The sequence below is a fragment of the Scyliorhinus torazame genome, chromosome 24 (assembly GCF_047496885.1).
Source record: "Scyliorhinus torazame isolate Kashiwa2021f chromosome 24, sScyTor2.1, whole genome shotgun sequence".
NCBI classification, from domain to species: domain Eukaryota; kingdom Metazoa; phylum Chordata; class Chondrichthyes; order Carcharhiniformes; family Scyliorhinidae; genus Scyliorhinus; species Scyliorhinus torazame.
In genome coordinates, this window is record NC_092730.1 from 36646098 (window position 1) to 36651144 (window position 5047).

Consider the following 5047-nt stretch of genomic DNA (forward strand, 5'->3'; position numbering starts at 1 on the left):
CGGCACAGTGGTCAGCACTACTGCCTCACGGCGCCGAGGTACCAGATTCGACCCCGGCTCTGGGTCACTGTCCGTGTGAAGTTTGCACATTCTCCCGTGTTTGCGTGGGTTTCGCCCCCAGAATCCAAAGATGTGCAAGCTAGGTGGATTGGCCACGCTAAATTGCCCCTTAATTGGGAAAAATTAATTGGGTACTCTAAATTATTTTAAAACAAGGCGAAGACTGCGGATCCCGCTCCTGCTGTTTAATACAGATCACTATAACTGGCACAGTGAGCAGAAATAAATTCGTGTTGTTTGTGTGCATTTCACTCCAATTTAAAACGCTCCTGAATGAAAGTGTCTGTGTCACACGGCTCCCGATCAGCCAGGAGATGGCACCAGTCCACAATAAATGTATTTATGCAATATGTTTCTGATGTTCTGTGTGTCATTACATTGGACTCTAACACTGGTCTGAGACATTACCTTGTCCTTGTGCCCTGATGCTGCCCTTTTCATCCTGTTTCAGTAATAACTTTTTACTGGTAACAATTATGTAACTTACTTAGTGATTAAGTTATTCAGCCACTAGGATTGTTTTAAGCTCATTTTGTAAACGGAAATTTGCGTGGCTCGTATTTTTGTCCCGTTTAACCCACCTATTTACTATTGTTGCAGACTGAGAACGTAGTTATTAATGTTGAAGATTGTCGTTTATTTAAACTAAGATTCCACTCAAAACATATTGATGCTGGTTATTACATAAGGAACCCATGGGTGATGAAAACAATTGGTGAATTTTATTTGAGGAGTGTCCACTCCTTTTCTGCCCTGACCTGCGGTATCTAATTAAATAATTCACCACTGTGATGGGCAGGAACTGAATCTGGGCCAAATGCTGGGACAGTCACCACTATACCACCACCTGTCCCTGGGCAATGTTGCCCCCTCTGTATTTATAGAACGAATACACAAACAATGAAGCGGGTGAATGTATTAAATCAGGGATTCGATATTCTTGTAACCAATATGGCTGCAATGGGAATCTTTCATATTCCGATAGACCGGGTAGAGCTGGGTAGCTCAGTCAGAAATCAAATACCTGGGGATTTCAAGATGATTACTACAATGATAATATTTAACCATGTTAAGATATAGTTCGAGTACAATAGATGGGTCGTTTTTTGTACAGTGTGTGCAGGAGGGTTTCCTGAAACAATATGTTGACAGGCCAACAAGAGGCGAGGCCACGTTCGATTTGGTTTTGGGTAATGAACCAGGCCAGGTGTTGGATTTGGAGGTAGGAGAGCACTTTGGGGACAGTGACCACAATTCGGTGACGTTTACGTTAATGATGGAAAGGGATAAGTATACACCGCAGGGCAAGAGTTATTGCTGGGGGAAGGGCAATTATGATGCCATTAGACGTGACTTGGGGGGATAAGGTGGAGAAGTAGGCTGCAAGTGTTGGGCACACTGGATAAGTGGGGCTTGTTCAAGGATCAGCTACTGCGTGTTCTTGATAAGTATGTACCGGTCAGACAGGGAGGAAGGCGTCGAGCGAGGGAACCGTGGTTTACCAAGGAAGTGGAATCTCTTGTTAAGAGGAAGAAGGAGGCCTATGTGAAGATGAAGTGTGAAGTTTCGGTTGGGGCGATGGATAGTTACAAGGTAGCGAGGAAGGATCTAAAGAGAGAGCTAAGACGAGCAAGGAGGGGACATGAGAAGTATTTGGCAGGAAGGATCAAGGAAAACCCAAAAGCTTTCTATAGGTATGTTAGGAATAAGCGAATGACTAGGGAAAGAGTAGGACCAGTCAAGGACAGGGATGGGAAATTGTGTGTGGAGTCTGAAGAGATAGGCGAGATACTAAATGAATATTTTTCGTCAGTATTCACTCAGGAAAAAGATAATGTTGTGGAGGACGATGCTGAGCCCCAGGCTAATAGAATAGATGGCATTGAGGTACGTAGGGAAGAGGTGTTGGCAATTCTGGACAGGCTGAAAATAGATAAGTCCCCGGGACCTGATGGGATTTATCCTAGGATTCTCTGGGAGGCCAGGGAAGAGATTGCTGGAGCTTTGGCTTTGATTTTTATGTCATCATTGGCTACAGGAATAGTGCCAGAGGACTGGAGGACAGCAAATGTGGTCCCTTTGTTCAAAAAGGGGAGCAGAGACAACCCCGGCAACTATAGACTGGTGAGCCTCACGTCTGTAGTGGGTAAAGTCTTGGAGGGGATTATAAGAAACAAGATTTATAATCATCTAGATAGGAATAATATGATCAGGGATAGTCAGCATTGCTTTGTGAAGGGTAGGTCATGCCTCACAAACCTTATTGAGTTCTTTGAGAAGGTGACTGAACAGGTAGACGAGGGTAGAGCAGTTGATGTGGTGTATATGGATTTCAGCAAAGCGTTTGATAAGGTTCCCCACGGTAGGCTATTGCAAAAAATACGGAGGCTGGGGATTGAGGGTGATTTAGAGATGTGGATCAGAAATTGGCTAGCTGAAAGAAGACAGAGGGTGGTGGTTGATGGGAAATATTCAGAATGGAGTACAGTCACAAGTGGAGTACCACAAGGATCTGTTCTGGGGCCGTTGCTGTTTGTCATTTTTATCAATGACCTAGAGGAAGGCGCAGAAGGGTGGGTGAGTAAATTTGCAGACGATACTAAAGTCGGTGGTGTTGTCGATAGTGTGGAAGGATGTAGCAGGTTACAGAGGGATATAGATAAGCTGCAGAGCTGGGCTGAGAGGTGGCAAATGGAGTTTAATGTAGAGAAGTGTGAGGTGATTCACTTTGGAAGGAATAACAGGAATGCGGAATATTTGGCTAATGGTAAAGTTCTTGAAAGTGTGGATGAGCAGAGGGATCTAGGTGTCCATGTACATAGATCCCTGAAAGTTGCCACCCAGGTTGATAGGGTTGTGAAGAAGGCCTATGGAGTGTTGGCCTTTATTGGTAGAGGGATTGAGTTCCGGAGTCGGGAGGTCATGTTGCAGCTGTACAGAACTCTGGTACGGGCGCATTTGGAGTATTGCGTACAGTTCTGGTCACCGCATTATAGGAAGGACGTGGAGGCTTTGGAGCGGGTGCAGGGGAGATTTACCAGGATGTTGCCTGGTATGGAGGGAAAATCTTATGAGTAAAGGCTGATGGACTTGAGGTTGTTTTCGTTAGAGAGAAGAAGGTTAAGAGGAGACTTAATAGAGGCATACAAAATGATCAGGGGGTTGGATAGGGTGGACAGTGAGAGCCTTCTCCCGCGGGTGGATATGGCTGGCACGAGGGGACATAACTTTAAACTGAGGGGTAATAGATATAGGACAGAGGTCAGAGGTAGGTTCTTTACGCAAAGAGTAGTGAGGCCGTGGAATGCCCTACCTGCTACAGTAGTGAACTCGCCAACATTGAGGGCATTTAAAAGTTTATTGGATAAACATATGGATGATAATGGCATAGTGAAGGTTAGATGGCTTTTGTTTCGGTGCAACATCGTGGGCCGAAGGGCCTGTACTGCGCTGTATTGTTCCATGTTCTATGTTCTATGTTCCAATGTTCTTTTGCTCCATTTGAAATGTGTTACGAATACAGAGTTACCGTGTTGTACAACTCGCGTTCAACCAGGAGATGGCAGCAGTGCGCAATAGTTTGGATATCCTGTTTGTGTCCACAGATCTCGACCGGAATGGAGCTGCTGCTTCCCGGGGAGCTGCCAAGCAAGAGGCACAGATATTAATCAACTGCACCCGCTCCAAATAGATTCCCCAAATTGTTGAACAAAACAAAAACAAGTACAAATCATATTTTAAGAAAGTATGACAGTGTCTCTGAAAACAAAATACCAACACCTCATAAAGAATCGATTTGCCTAAACTAATTCAAGGTCAACCGTTTCAATATCAGCCTTAATTCCTTGCCAGTTCTCAGACAGGCGCTGACTGGTTCGAAGTTTCCTTCACCTTTCAAGGTCCTGCTCAATAAAATCAATCACAGACCCATGATCTGCTTTTCTCCTGTTCTCATACACATCCACTTTCTACAAGGGCGCACGAACTGGTTTTCAGTGTAAGAGTCAGACTGCAGTCACCTCGTTCTCTCTCGATCCCTTTATCTCAGAGCCACCTCACAACCAGGAATGGAACTTCTCACAGAGCCAAGAATGGAATAGGTTGTAGATTCTTCCACTGATTCAAGACCGTCCATCACTAGGACGTGTTGGTCCAAAAGAGTTGGAATGAGATGGGGCTGAGTTTCGCTGTGTATCCAATCAGTCCCCGGAGAAGCACAAAATCAATGAGTGAGGGAGAGAGAAAGAAACAAAGAAACAGATAGAGCGATAAAATATGTCCCATTTCTGCCACGATCTTTTTACCCAGAAATACATTCAGCTGAATGAAACCAAACCACGTTTCCATTCGCTGCCGTTGCTGCTTCTCCTTCCGAACGTTGCAGGAAATCTTATTATTTACTGATTGTTGTTTTGGGTGTGAGTTCCTTATTCATCTGAATATTTCGTTCAGTCCCCCCCAAAAATGTTAAGTATCTGACTGAACTTGATTCACGTTCAAACCGCTTATTTACAAACAATCGGAGAAAGCATTAATTTTCGAGTCAGCGGCTTGTGCGGGGAGTTGAAGAAACAATTCGAATCACAGTCGCTGCGAGCAGGATTCGAACCTGCGCGGGGAAACCCCATTGGATTTCAAGTCCAACGCCCTACCCACTCGGCCATCGCAGCTGCGTTCAATGTATCATTCATTAGTAATTTGGTCGATGGAATACATTCTAAAACCAGCCTGGAATCACTCCAGGAAGTTATTCCATTCAAGCGACCAATAGTCGGCCGGTGCAGACACGGTGGGCCGAATGGCCTCCTTCTGCACTGTAAATTCAATGATAATCTATGATTAATCTAGGACAAAGGTTCGGCACAACATTGTGGGCCGAAGGGCCTGTTCTGTGCCGTATTTTTCTATGTTGTAATAGTGTTTATGTGAGGAGGGGTTGAATCTTCGTGGAAAATGGCCATTGGATTTGGAGAGAAGCCTTGAGAGA

At 44.8% G+C, this 5047-nt stretch overlaps 1 non-coding gene across 1 annotated transcript; it reads right to left on the minus strand.

The window, feature by feature from the left end:
* Positions 1 to 4648: 4648 nt before the first annotated feature.
* On the minus strand, positions 4649 to 4730 carry trnas-uga (transfer RNA serine (anticodon UGA)). The gene has a single exon. It is a non-coding gene; the product is annotated as a tRNA-Ser (tRNA).
* Positions 4731 to 5047: the final 317 nt, after the last annotated feature.